General features: G+C 37.1%; 1 long non-coding RNA gene across 2 annotated transcripts in view; it reads right to left on the bottom strand.

The window, feature by feature from the left end:
- LOC148183875 (uncharacterized) overlaps positions 1–15,037 on the bottom strand; it is a 34,623-nt gene extending 19,586 nt beyond the window's left edge. For both annotated transcript variants that reach the window (XR_015773117.1, XR_015773116.1), the window contains exon 1: positions 14,908–15,037. This is a non-coding gene — a long non-coding RNA (uncharacterized LOC148183875). The remainder of the gene's footprint in view (positions 1–14,907) is intronic.
- Between the last annotated feature and the right edge of the window lie 284 nt (positions 15,038–15,321).

The following is a 15,321-nucleotide window of genomic DNA, read 5'->3' as shown; positions in this document are numbered from 1 at the left end:
CTTTAGAGAAGTGTGGTTCTGCCTGAAAAGCATTACAAGATTCCCTGTTTGATAATGTACATTACAGGGTGAGAAAACTGTTCTTTTATATTTATCCAATGTTGATAGCTCTGTTCAAAAGCTAAAGAAAATCCTAATTCTCAGTTATAGTTGCACTGCTGTTTGTGGCTGCAAAGACTCATACATAAGTGATCCAATACAGAACCAATAAACACAATTATATGCAAACAGTAAAAGCAGCACAGTGAAATATAGTTATTTTACCATTATTCTTCATTTTGATTAAAAATTCTGGAACCTAAGAACTTGAGAAGATGCCCAACAGGATCCTGGTCTGCATTCTGGAGAGTACTGCCAGAAGGTCAGGGGAAGTGAGCCTTTCCTGCCTCGGCAGTGCTGAGACAAACCTGGGGTGCTGCACCCAGTTATCAGCTCCCAGCTACAAGAGAGACAAGGACATGCTGGACCAAGCCCAGCAAAGGGCTGCAAAGATGCTGAAGTGATTGAAACATCTGACAAATGAGCAAAGGCTGATCAGCCTTGAGAAGAAAATGTTTTGGGTAATCTCAACATACATAAATAAGAGCACAACAGGAAATAGGAGCACAAAACAAAGAATTTCAAATCCAATTTTAAAAACAAAAATATTTCTTGACTGTGTAATCAAACAATAGCACAGCTTGCCCAGAAATGCTGGGGTCCCCATCCTTGGAGATATTCAAAACCCATCTGGGTACAACTCTGGGCAACACCTGCTCAGAGTAGGGGAACTAGACCATGTCCAAAGAATCCTACCAATGTCAACATCCCATAAATCCAAGAAAGTTAGTACTAGAGACTGACCCCGAAATTCCTGCTCGTAAGATTTCAGCAATTGGGCAAGGCCCTTATATTTTAATAATTTCAATCATATTATCAGATTAATTTCTCTGTTATCAATGAAGTTTAGTAGCAGATTTATTTTAAACATTTTGCCAGGAAACATTAAATGTATTTAAATAAATGTCTCATCTCTTCAAATTAACAATAAGGACTTAAGAGAGATTGGAAAGGATTTAGTAAATTAGTGTACAAAATGACAGGTTAATTGCTCTGCAGATCATTAAGCAACACATTTATTTAGCAACCAATAATTTAACCAATGAATTCAGCCTGTTAACAAGGGAAAAAATATTTTTTGAGGCATTTGCTCATATTTTGATGAATAAATTTATTTAGTGAATTTTTCCACCAGCAGTTTGTTTTCAGCTCTCATTTAATATTTATTACTCACAACTCAAGCAAGTGATGGGTCCCTGTAATTGCTTTTTAACTATCTGTTTCTTCAGATGACTGCAGCTGACTCAGCTGTTTTCTCCTGTGGGGAGCTGGGGGTTTTTTGGGTGTTGTTTCTCTCCAACCTCTCTGTAGGTAGGTCAAAGAGCTATGAACATAAAGTACATATCAATATGCATCTGAAGAACTATCTTAAAAATAATTCTGGAAGACAGTGCAAGTAATTTTCCTCTAATGAAAAAGGATTCTTAGAAACACTGGAGTGAAAAGGGCTGCAAACCTGGGAAACCCCCAGGGCTTCAGCCTGAGGGGGACTTCATAATGTAACATTCAACTCCCAATATTATTCACATTTTTAAAATATATTTATCTGATTTCATGCATATTTAATGCACATGAAAATAATGGAGATAAATGCATGCCATTATTAGCAGACACTATTTCAGTTCATTTATTCCCTTTCTCACCACTTCTACCGAAAGCACAAGAATACAGAAATGAGCATTCAATCTTTAGAAGAAAAAAAGAGTTGAGATGTGTGGGCAAAACTCATTCTTAGGCAGGCAGATCTTTCAGAAGGGCTCTGATTGACCTGGGAGAGAAACACCACCCACACCAAGTACCCTGCAGGGTTATAAGAAAGGAGGGGTTCTTCTAGCTCCTGTGTGATACAAGGGCTTCTCTTGAAGGCCAAGGAAGACAAGAAAAAAATCATGACTATGCTGGGAACACATTCATTTCAGGTGTCAAAGCAGGCAACCAAAGACCTCTTATCCTCTCTTCCCAAGACACCGTGATAAATCTTAGTGGATGTCTTAGAACACAAAGAGGCTGAGCATACAGTAGCTTTTAAAGGAAAGAATAGGAAAAATTCCACGTGCTCTAATGTCATTGGCAAAGCTCAAGATACTATGTATTCCACTGAGAAGTGTTGGGTGTTTTTAGACATTTAAGCTCTTAAAACTTGTGGAAATCCATTTGCTCCCCACGTATACATATTTCCCACAACTTCAATAAATATTGATCTTTGTTTGGGTATCTATTGAGATTAATGGAGTCAAGAACTAAGTATTGACCAAAACAAAGAGAAGGTCAATACTTACATTGAAGGAAAATATACATTCATCTTTGCTGAAAACATGAAGCCCAGAGGCCAAATTTGCCTATAATTTATTTATCCTTTGTGACTCCTGAAGATTCCACTGGTGAAGCTGAGCATTAACTCAAGAACTCATATAGCTTATATAATTAGTTAACTGTCCACCTTAGTGTAACATATGATTGTGTGTTAAGAGCTATCTTGAAAATGCTACATATGAGAAAGACTAATTCAGGAATAAAGACATGTTCTCTCCTGTGTAGAGTCTCTTTTGCAGTGGAGCATGTTGTTGAAGAGATTATCTGTGATTAAGTCTCCAACAGATAAGCTGTGTAAAATGGACTGGATAACCTATAGATATCCCTTCCAAACTCTATTATTCTACAAGTCCATAAAGGATGCCATGAAAAAAATCCCATATTGTTAGACACTTATAAGCAGTGTCCAACAGCTAAAGACGCACTCAGTGGCTCCACAAAAAGAGTTAATTTCAATTAGAACAAAATGCAATGATTTCTTTTTTCCCCCCCTTTTGCATAATCATAACTTCAAATTCTTCCTGTATTGAAAAACTTTTCTAGTTAGGAACAGAAGTCTCATTTGGTGTACAACAAATACTGTACTTACTGATATTTGAGTCCCAGAATAGTCTGAGTTGGAAGGGACCCAGAAAGATCATTGAGTCCAACTCAAGTCGTTATTTTCCTGGCAATTTAATCTGACCTAAATATGTAGTCTACAATGAAAAAGATATTACAAGTGAGCAGTAGGTGACATTTTTATCACATCTGATATGAAACATTTTATCATAATCTGTTCTGGGTACTATATAAATTAAATATGCATTTGTTTAGCATATTGCACTGGCAAAACCTCGTATGGTGTGTTTAAAAAGCAACCTTTAACATATCAATATGCCTAAAATACATTTTCTAGGGAGATAATCTTGGCTGAAAAGAAGTAGACACTTCATAGTAGGGAAAAACAGGCTGGAGTTTTTCTGAATTTTTTTAATTTAATTCATTAGAAATGAAAGTGTTCGTACACCATTAGCCTGCTGAAGCAGTGGAAAAAACATGCAGCTTTTAATGAAACTGCTAATGAAATAGGAAAAAAGTAATTTATACAGAACAGAAAAGATTAAACCCCTGGCTTTTGATACATGATTTGATTGTAGTTATAGTATGAACGTAAGTATGTCTCATGCAAAGGATTCAATTTCAGGTAACAGTTAATTTTCATCTTTGTGCAACAAAGAAACATGTCAGCTTCTTTGTTTTAATATTTACATTTTGGTCATGGGTGGTGGTCATACCGTCTTGGGCAAAGCCTACTACAGCACTGTTTCCCAGGGGAAAAAGAAAAAGTGGTCTAAAAAATATCTACATATGTCTACAGAAATCTCATCTTCTAAGTTTTTTTTCCCCCTCTTTGTTTCACTAAAAAATCCCTTACATTTGGATTATGGTTAGCGTTCCGTCTCTGTCATTTCTGTGGGAGGAAGAGGAAAAGGACTGCAGAGACTGACATTTTAATTTCTATCTGTCAAGAATGAAATCTTTGAATGAGCACACACACACTCTTAACAGGACTGCGAGAACCCAACTGAGATCTTCACACCAGAGTAAAGTGAGGAAAGAGGAATAGGAAGAAGTCTTTAGTCATCTACGCTGAGAAAACTATTTTAGTTGGTTTAGCTGAGCATTTTATTTTTGCCTAAAATTAATGCATTCAAAAGCATATGAGAACAAAATTAATTACTGTGCTACTTAATGCTGATCATACCAGAATCAAGGCAGGTTCTCAATATCAGGCTTTTTATTTTTTTCTTTGTAGATCTCTAATAACTCTCCTCAAAGATACTTTAAAAAACAAAATGTGTTTGTTCACAAGGTCAAGCTATATGTTAAGGTGAGACATCTTGCTGTTTTTACCTGGAGTGAGAAGGTATATTTAGACTGTAATTCAAATATCCAGAACTTCTGTCTCTCTTATGACTGTAGAAAAAGAATGAGGATATTAACATCCATATGCCAGTAGCATCTTTTATCAACACCTGTCTCTCTTTGGGGATTGGTTGAACTCTTAATAAAATGTATTTCTTACTTGAATATTTATTTATTTTACAATAAAAGCAGAATAAAAATAAAACCATGGCTTCTTTATTTTATAAAAACTGAAGAGAATGGAAAAATCATCACTGGCCTTTTTAGAAACTGATTGGGTAAAACATGGAGAAAAAAAGTGGTGACAAGCATTTGCTGGATATGCTAAGAAAACAGCAAGGGAATTTTGGTGCTGGAATTAATCATGAAAGTGCATTGTAACACAGTAATCAGACTTCTTAAAAGCCTAACTATTCAAAGTACTTAGTCCATTAAAAAATGCTTAAAAACTCTAGATTTTCAGATTTACTGGGTAGTAGTCCAAATTATACCTGTCATTGTGATTAAGTATGATGATTTAAAAACCAAAAAAACACAATTTCCCTGTCTCATGAAAGCAATACTTGTGAGCCAATAACTAGCTCCAAACAGTCTGGCTCTAAGTTTGACATAATTCCATCATATCTCTTGAACGAGTGGAACAAGTAAAATACCCTGTGCATAGAGAAAGTAGACTAAGATGTGTTTCATACATTTCATGTACAAGCAAACATGAAATAATTTTAAAATAATTAGGACTACCAGTGTCAGCAATGAGTTGATGAGAAATATCTTATGGCAGGGATATTCAGGAAAGTCCCATTTTGATACATCTGTTGCTTATATCTCACTTCAACAAATGCTTTATAGAAAACTTGGCAAAGGGAAGAAATCCTTAAACATAGTAATAGTTAATCTAGAATGTTTTGATTACCCACAATCTGTAACAAGTACTAGGAACAATAAAACTTAATTGTAAATGCTGTGAAAACAACCCTTTCCTCACCTTAAGTCTGAAGATTTCTGGAAGTACTATTTTAAAGAGAAGTTGCTGCAATTTTGGTTCTTTAAGGATAAAAAAGAAGTGCTCAAGTCAGTTATTTCTGGAGAAGTTAGGAATGACATAAGGCAGCAATATAATCATAAATACAATTGCTGTATATTCTTTCATAAAATTATGTTGTTTATTCTACATTAATAAACCAAGTGCAGTCTGCCTGTGTTCTGTTTCAACACTGGGAAATAGGAGAGGTTTTATATTAGTTTATGGGAAAAGTTTAGTGATTTGGTTGTACTCAGTTAAGCTGGACATCTAGTGATTTGGTGAAGTTGCTTATTGATGAAGACATGAACAGGCAGAAAATCAGTCATTCCTCCAAAATGAAAGGTTTCCAAATCTTTTGCAAAATTGTATTTCTGATTACCAGAGGAGAGAAAGGTGTTATGGCCATGGCCCCAGCTCTTTAATCATAAAGTCAATTTTAACTGAATGGGTGTGGATGTGAACAGTCCAGGACTTTTGCTGCAACCAGCAAGAGTGCCAAAAGGAGACTCCCTCCATCAAGGGCCACCAGGCTTCAGTACTTTCTTTCTCTACACTGGCAGAGAAATTGGCAGAGCTCCAGTGACTTCTGTTTGTAGTGAAATATAATTTCAACACAGTGGATGGAAAAGTGCCTTTCTAAAACTCTTCTGTGAAGCAGCCTTAAAGAAAAGAGCTATATTTCTTTAAAGAATATTAATAAATCCCACTATTTTTTAAAGTTAAACAGAACATTTACAATTCTGCATCCCTTTAGACAAGATACAGATAATCCTACATCTCACAAAAGTGGATAAAACATACACTGCACTAATGGGTTTAAGATCTTCAGATCAAGATAATCTAATCATCACTCATGTTTCATTTAGTCCTGGATATTTACTCCAGTAACATTAATCAAGATGGCAACTTCCCTAGGATATGACAAAGTGCTTAGTCAGCTAATCAGTTGTATCATGTAGGGCGAGTGCTACAAGGTGTCCAAAAAACCCAGAATTTTGTTATTATTAGCAAGTGGCCCCACAGTTTGGCAGAAGATCTAAGTGGTGGCTTAGGTTTACAAATAAAGCTTCATAAAGAAATTAATATTCCTCAAGTAGGTCTCTGCCAGCCCCTGCCTCTCAAATCACGGCTGCGTCTCAGGGTAGGAAATCAAGCCTGAAGTGACAGAAGTATGTGGACTGAAAGTAACTTAGTAGTAGTTTACCTTCTCTACAGTCTTTGAGAGAGATACGTTGAGTAATAGAGAGCAGAAACCTAATTTAGCTGTTCTGAGCAGCCTTGCACAACTGTTTATGCTCCCTAGGTCAGGGTAGATTTTTCCAAATATCTCACTTTAGTGCATCTCTCCATTTCAATTCCAGCAGCAGGGTGATAGTTATCAAACAGATATAGTCATGTTCTCTGGATTCACACTACATTTTTACACTCAGTACAGCTTTATCATGTATATCATTCTAGAATACATATCAAAAATGACCAAGGTAAAGTCACATTGAGAAAATGATCACTCTATACATCTCAGAGAAGATGAACCACATATGTACCCAGTTAGTACTTAAGTGATTCAAAATTCACCTTCTACACAAAATAACACACACAACTCAGTCTCTGTGAATCTCCACTAATATACATCTCAATCAAGAGGGTAACCATACAAAAGGACTGTCAGGGTGGAGCTTTGGTGTTTCCTCACAAGGAAAGACTTCTTTTTCTTACGTTAAAAGTATTCATGGAACTGCTGTATTAAAGTTCATGGAATTACACCAGAAATTAATTTGGTCTTCATTGCTTGGAGTGTAAACAGTGGCATTATTATTTTGTTCAGACCTTTCTGGTCTTAATGAACTGATCAGATTATTCTATTCACAGGTTTCACAATGATGAGGATCATTATGTATTGTCAAAAGATTCAGCACATAATATTCATAACCTGAAGCTTTGCAGGAGCATTCTAATGTTAAAGGCTGATAAATTAAGCAGCCTTGGAATTCTCATTAAGTTTGTCAAGCTGAATTGTCAGGTGTTTTGCCTTAGCTAATGGCTTGGGTGACCAACAGTCATTCACAACTGAGGCCATTATTATCTTATTAAGGTAACTGAATTTCAGAAAGGTGCCAAGCAGTAAAAAGCTGTTACATTTTGATGCAGGCTGCTCCAGATTACAGAACATAAATACATCTAAAAGAAACTCTCTTCCATCTACTTATAAAGAGCCAGACACATCAAAGTGAAAATATGTATTTTTTACAATTAGTATAAAGAACTTCATTCTTGATCTAAGTGTGATTCATACTGCTTATCTTCTCCTGCTTTCTGATACTGAGCCCAGACCTAAAAAGTCCATTACTGATTAATCATTCCTGGTAAATTATAAACATCACCACATATCATCTGCATTTTCCTTTTTTCATGCAAAGCCAATCATCCTTCATGTCTGCTTTTAATGCTTCCCATTAATTTTTATCTTGATCCTGCCCCCCCCACCACCTCTTTTGAAAAGGTATTTGCAGTTCACAATTCCCGCTTCCTTACACAACAGAAGTAATTAAAATACTAAAGATACAGAAAGGGCCTTAACAGTATTGCTGCTCCCTGGCCTCTTTAGAAGAGCCCTAAACCAACTCCCAGCCCTGCTAAACATCCTCCAAGACACCCAGTCTGGTTTTATCAAGAACTATTAAGAGACTGATAGCTTACCTTTAACCCTTGTTGTTAATAAAGCTGAAGAGAGACTCCTATTATTCATAATTATTTATCTGTGCACCGTCACAGTTTTAAGTCCTATAAGACCCTCTCACTGCAGTTAATGATACTACTAACATTTGCAACAGGTACAATTATAACTCTTCTATTCATAGATGCTGAAAGCCATTATACCATTCTAAGTGACAATCCCTTGAAGAACCCTTCTACAAAAATTTAAGTAACATGAGGTGTACACAAAATGAGGAAAAGAAGGTGCAGCAGCATTCATGACAAGTTTGGGGGTTTTTTTCTTCTATGTATATGACTTTTCCCTGCAGGAATTAAATTGTGACAAGCAGCCAGTTGTGGAACAGTGTAAATCATCAAACATCAGACTAACCTGAGTTCTTTAATTACACACATTCACTACCACACACTTACAGGTGCAAGGACTTCCTTCTGCTACAGAATTTTGTTTTTGTAATTTTGTAATTTTGTTTTAACTTTTACTCTGAAACAAAACTAATTGTTTTGTTTATGTTTTTTGGTGGATTGGCAGTGTGCACATAAGGTACAGAATGCCTTTTTCATGCAACTTCTGTGATTATTTTTCTGTCTCACATTTCAATGGTTGAAATGAACCCCCTTCCTTATTCCTCCATTACAACCCTATAGTGCATACTGACACCCCACAACATTGAAAATCACCCCACAATATGCAAAAACCAATTTTTAATACTGGTCTTCATCACATAATTGAAAACAGAAGGGAATTTTTTTTCAAAATTTTTCAATGTAGGTTTCAAATCTCCCTGGGCAAGTCTGACCTTCCTCCTAGTATTGTTCATACTCTGCCTTAAAGGTAACACAACATGTGCTTTGGAACTGGGGTGTGTTGAGTCACTTTGATGCATTTTCTGTGTACTCCAGTACTGCTTAGTTAGTGCAGTGAAGCGAGGAACCATGATAATTTTGCAACAGATGTAGTCTGTAAGTGTAGGAATAGTCAGATGAATAAACAAGAGTCCTTTCCTCACAGTGTTCCTCAAGAACAGTCATTCTGAACAATGGTGTGGAGACACACTTTGGCTCTATCAACTGTAATCAAGCTTTTCAAAAGCTTTTCCTAAACCTAAAAGAGAAGGCACTGTCACTTGAGAATCTAGAATGGGGCAGAAAACATAATTTGGAATACAATTTCTGTCCCCTCAGCGCATACACAAACATTTTTCAAAACAAAAATACCATGGAACAATTTACAAAGACAGAAAATTCCTGCAATTCACAGTCTAGTTCATGGCCTTGTTCACAGGATCTGAGAACAAATAAAAAACATTATTGCCAGTGACAATTACTTTGAACTTTATTAAATCTTATGATGAACCCATCCCTATCAGTTACTCAAAGAAGTGCTGGGAGGATTGCTCAGTGCACTATCTTCCAACTCTCATCTCAGGAGCACTGCAGACTGTCCCCATGGTGACCTTAGAGACACTTAGGAAAAAATAAATTCAGTGTACATGAAAAGTAGATTTCTCTGGCTAATAGCACAGCTGATCTTTAACAGCTTCAGTGCTGAGGATATCCTGCATTAGCCTTTTCCTGTGGCACAGGTACCTCTGCTGAGTGTAAAAATTCAACCCACAGAAAACTAAGGCTTTGCAGGAACAGGGTGGAGGTGTCTCAAGCTGCAGGGACAGGAATCCTTTCCAAGGTTTTCAGTTGTGTCCTGGCCTGAACTCTGAAAACATTTCAATATTCAGCTCAAATTCTGACTGAGGTTGTTCCTTAAATATACGCTGACTGTGTCCAAAAATAAAAAGCGAAAACCAACAAAAAAACCTCCAAACCAACCAACCAATCAAAAAATTAAGCAAAAAAACAAGAAAAAAGCAAAAAATATTCCCAAACCCTCCACAGAAACTTTTTGAAAAGTATCCCCAAAGGTTTGTCTTCGCCCTTAGTAGCACAGATGCATTGTACAGTGATAGTCAGCCAACCTGCAACTTTTTGAATTACAGAAGCATCTTAAAATTGCATTTAAACTGAAATAATCAAATGCATTTTTTTGCAAATTAATTAACAGATTTTTCACCTGCCTGCCTAAGATATGACCTCTAATTTTCTTAATCTGTTCAAAATTTTTTGCTGTTTCAAGAAACTAATCCAAGCTACTAATTATTTCACAGACATATCTTTTAATGTAAATTATGAAACAGAGCAGGCATTCTTTCATCTTCTTAAACTAACATTGTCCCCTAATGTTCACATCACTTGGGAATAGGCAACTTAAAATTTCACAATAAGAAAGACATTGTTTAAGGATTAAGTGCATTTCCTGATTACACAGCATTTCAAGATTTGAATGAGTACCAAATATTAAGACCTTTGTCTTCAGGACAGATTTGTGAAATCTCAATGAGTTTCTAAATCTGCAGATAACAAACCTTGTAGGGACTACAAATAAGCTAGAGGACAAGCTAGGAATTCCAATTAATTTGGCAAGCAGGAAAGCAGCAGAAAAACAAAGGATGTTTATTCAGTGGGGACAAAGGCAAGGTTCTGTACCTAAGCATGAATAATTAGCTATGCAAATGTAGGACGTTGAAAACTGCAGTTAGCAGTTTTACAGCAAAAGATACGGGGTTTGTTATTCATCAGTGATGAACATGAGTCAACAATGTTACACTGTTGAGTAAAAGCCAAATACCCCCCTCAGACAGCGGGAAATGAGAGTCAAGATGCATGGGGCAATCTTTTCCCTCTAGGCAGGGCCAATAAAGCTTCAGCTGGAGCATGCCATGCAGCTCCTCACTTTGATTTCCAAGAAATATAGACTAACTGGAGAGAGGGAAACAGGGCACTGAAAGAGCCAGGGTTCATTACCTATGACAAAAGACAGAAGTATTTGGAACTGTTTAGCTGAAAGAATAGAATATGGTAAATGTGATGATAGTCCATAAATATGAAAAAGTTTTTTGTCAGACAGAAGTGATGAATACATCTGTGTCCATTGTGTATTAGATAAGAAAAATGCGTAGTTTCAATAGTAAAGATTCAATTTCTTCCCCAGAAAATTAGCCTTTATTCCAGTCCTTCACCCTCCCTTCCAACACAGGTGAGATGGGCATCAACTCTAACCTGGTATTTTTAACAGGTGAAAGAAATGAGTGTTAGGAATAAAGGTATAATAGAGGCTACTAAAGTACTTCTAAAAGTTCCTTCCAGTATCGTATCTGTTAAAAACCTGGCATGTACACAATCATACACAGACCGAGAGCTAGAGAGTAAGGGCAATGAAAGCATGAGGAGAAATCACTTCTGTGAATTTTCTGCAGTTTTCCTTAACTGTGGTAGAAGCACACAGGAGGGATAGAGCTAACTTAAGCTTCTAACTATTATTTGGTATTAAGGGACGAATATGTGCCTAGCTTCTCCAATTTGGGCTGGCAGGTTTTCCACCTTCAGGAAAACACTGAAAAATCTAACAACTTACTCCAAGCAATAACCCAACATTGCTCCTTCTCATCATTAGCTACTGTTTTACTCCCAGCTACAGTGATTAACATGCATCCTTTTGAATTAGGCAGGCACATGCCTTTGGAGTACAGCAAGAAGGGATTAATACTCCTGTAAGAGAACACTTTTCAGAAAATAGTAGAGACAAAGGAAAGCCTTGGCTAAAACATTACAGTTACTGCAAACTAACAAAAAGGATGAGCCTGGGTCAGAAAGGAGTTCCTCCACTTTTGCTTTACAAAGAACACATCCTTTGTGTTTTCTGTTTGGGAGTCTGGTATTTTTAGGAGGGGTATACATGAGTGTGAATTCAGGTGTTTTCAAACCAACAAGGAGATGCCTTGGGTCTATTTTATATAAACCAAAATGCTGACCAAGTTTTTTACAGCCATCATACTACCTAATTCAGAGGACAAATTACAAATCAGATATTCTGATGCAGGGCTGAAACCCTGCAGAGATCATATAGATGGTGGAAGATGGTGAAATATGGGAATAGATGGTAGAGGTATGCCAGTATATTTCAAGAAAAGTGGTTGCTTCCTAGGACTATAACAAATATTTCATGAAAAAGCCAGAAAGATACAGAGCATTAGGAAACTTTTAAAATCCAGATACCTGGGTCTTTTATATAGTATATATGCCATCTAGAAAAGGGATTTCACTGCCTTGTGGAAAGTTCATCCCAGAGCAGAAATCGTGTCAGAGGTAAATGTGGTAAGTGACAGGTGAAATCAGAAACAAGCATTGAGAGTTAACATCAAAGGAAGTTTGGAGTGGTATTTATAAACCAGAAGTATACAGCAAAGAATTGTTGTGCACATATGGTCAGTGGTGCTGCAGCAGTATTATCTATATTTACTACTACTGTCTGAAAAAAAAACAAAACACCAAAACCACAGAACAGCTATGTTAGTGCTTTGAATCTAATCTTCATTGTCTAAATTCTATTCCTTGATGTAAACATACTGAGGATATTTTGAGAAGAGAAATTGCCACCCAAAGTGATCAAAGGCCTCATACAGCAAATGGGACAAGAAAATGAAAATATATCTACAACTGAAGTAAAAATAATGCCAAGCAGCAAATCTTCATATAATATTTGCTAGGCTGTAATATTTTGTAAATTAAATTTCTGAAGGGAGTTTGTATGTGTAAACACAGCAAGCAGTACTTAGTTAATCCATAAATGTATTGGCTCAAGGAACAGTTTTACCACATGGTATTGTTTAGAAATCTGTGAGGCTTCTAGAAATTCAAAATTTCACTCTGAAAAAGAGCTTTAATTCCTGTTGCCCTGAATTTTCATAGTACCAAGTTTCAGAATACCTACTGGCAAAAATAACAGCACTGATTCAGATAAAATGCAATTTATTGTAGAGAAAACAGCTAGACAGATTAGACTTTAGGACATATTCTCCTCTTGATATATGTGCTTAATTCTTCTCAGCACTAAAGGGTATTATTTGCATGTTTCAGAAAAGACTATATGCCTTTCAACTTTACTGTAATATGCAGCTTCCATTTCAAAAATGAGTGGGTGTTAATACAAGAGCATAGCACACAGTACTCAAGATTATTTAATGATACAAATGACATGAGTGCATCATGCCAGGAGAGTTCAAAAGGTGGCTGAAGGAGATTTAAGTTAGTAGCCCTCTCCATCAGATAATTTCTAAGGCCATCAAAATGTTTGCATTTACTTATTTGTGTTTGATGTGTTCAGCTAAGAGAACACCCCTTTTATCCCATGTATGTAGAAGTGAGGCACCTGCAATAGGGCTTGCCAAAAATCCTGCAGTAGAAAACAATAAATTACATCAGTAACATCTCCATGCTTTAAAATGCCTATATTGTTGTGTTAAATACATTAACTATTTACAATTTGCTTTGAAAAATTAAATTATGACCAGAACTCTTTTTTTTTTTTTACATTAGTTCTTCATATTTCTCACTAATTTTACAGAGCCTTGGACAAGAAACACAACATTTACGTCTCACTTAGACTTTGAGGTTAACAGTTGGACTCCATCTTGCAGGTGTTTTCCAACCTTAATGATTCTACAATTGCTGACAGAAGTAAGGTTTAACTAGAGATTATTCACTATTTGGCAAGATCAGTAGGGCAGACCACAAAAATGCAAAGCATTTTCTTAGCTTGTACAAATGCTGCAATAAAGAGTAGATACAAAGTGGTGCCAGAATTGACTATGAAGTCAAACACTTGCAGTAGCAATCAGGAATAAATTGAGGAATGACAGAAAATTTCATGTATCAGAATAGCCATATTTTCAAGATACTCATCTGTTTTGACTTCAACACTGACTGTGGGACAGAGCCTAGCAAAATATTTTACTAACTTAGGAAAATAAATAGTTGGATACAGCTCCAAGTATGTTTAGACCCATGGCACTCCAGTGGTGATTGACAGAGACGCCTTAGAAAGTGACCCAGATCACCTGAAGCAAACAAAATATAACCTGCAATTTAACTACAGGTTCATTCAAATGCCTGGCACCAAGCAAATAATCAAACTTCTGATTTGCTTAAAACAAATTTTAAAAAAACCTTAATGAACAAACAAACTTCCAGCTTCCTCACCCCTTACTCTAGTAACAATGAAACAATAGGTTAGACACATCAGAATTATATTATCACAATTATAGTCTGGTCCAGAAGTGATAAAAATTTAGAGGAACATTAAATATTTGATAGAGCTGCACTTTTCTCTGTTTTCTTAAATTGACTAACACACTCTCAGCAGGCAAAGTGAAAGATAAAGTCAAGTCAGAATCTTTTCTGAATAATTTTAAAGATATTCTACTATCACAACAGAGAAACTAATACCAATCTAGTTTTACATCCCGTATTCATGTAGTTACAAAATAAATGTATAAAAGAAAACCCAAGACCCCTCAGGTGACAGGAATAATACTTCTGCAGTTTAATAGAGTTTCATGACAGTACCTGGAGACAAAATATACAGACTTGGGTTTTTTTTCCTTCTTCAAGGAAAAAGTACTTACTTCAAAACTTATGAGAAATGAAAGAAAACAAAAGAATTCTTAAACCAGCATTTGATGCACTCAGGTGGGAATGTCAGCTCCCTCTGCAAGGGATGCCCAGCTTGCATTTCTCCACCCAAGGGAATGGCAGAGCCAAGGCAAAGACATTCCGTTGAGCAAACCCACTAATTTGTTTGTTTTTTTTTTTACAATTAAGATAGAGCTGGGTAGTAAGGAACACAAAGTTTAGAATCCCTTTCTCACCCCGAGGTCTACTCCACCCCTCATTCCCAGCTGCTCTCCCTGCCCAAGCAGCACAGGGGCACTGGGGCGAGGCCCAGCACACAGCAGTACCTGTTTGCAGCTCCTTTCTCCTCAGGGTTCTGCACCAACTCCTTCCCCCAGGGCCCAGCTCCCTGGGATAAAGCTGTTCCTGACATGGGCTCCCCCTCACCAAGAGGAATCCCTGCTGCAACACCCCTACTTATCCCTCCAAGTGCTCCCAGCTGCTCATCCTGCTCCCCTCACAGCCTGAGGGGTGGGACTCCAGCAGGTGCACCTGGGGCACCATGCCCATAGCTGAGGGCTCCACTGTGCTCTGGGGGCAGCTGCAACAGGCTGGAACCAGCCAGATCCAGCTGGAACCAGCTGGAACGGGTTGGAACCATCTGGAACAGGCTGGATGTGGCCAGGGCAGCCCCAGTGCTGACCCCCCTCAGGGGGTCCCCCCTTCAGCACCATCCCCTCACCGCACACTCAGCACAGGCC

The sequence above is a fragment of the Pseudopodoces humilis genome, chromosome 8, assembly GCF_049639895.1.
Source record: "Pseudopodoces humilis isolate 2021_Gansu_Grassland_sample_001 chromosome 8, ASM4963989v1, whole genome shotgun sequence".
Lineage (NCBI taxonomy): Eukaryota > Metazoa > Chordata > Aves > Passeriformes > Paridae > Pseudopodoces > Pseudopodoces humilis.
This window is presented reverse-complemented; position numbering and strand designations above follow the sequence as displayed.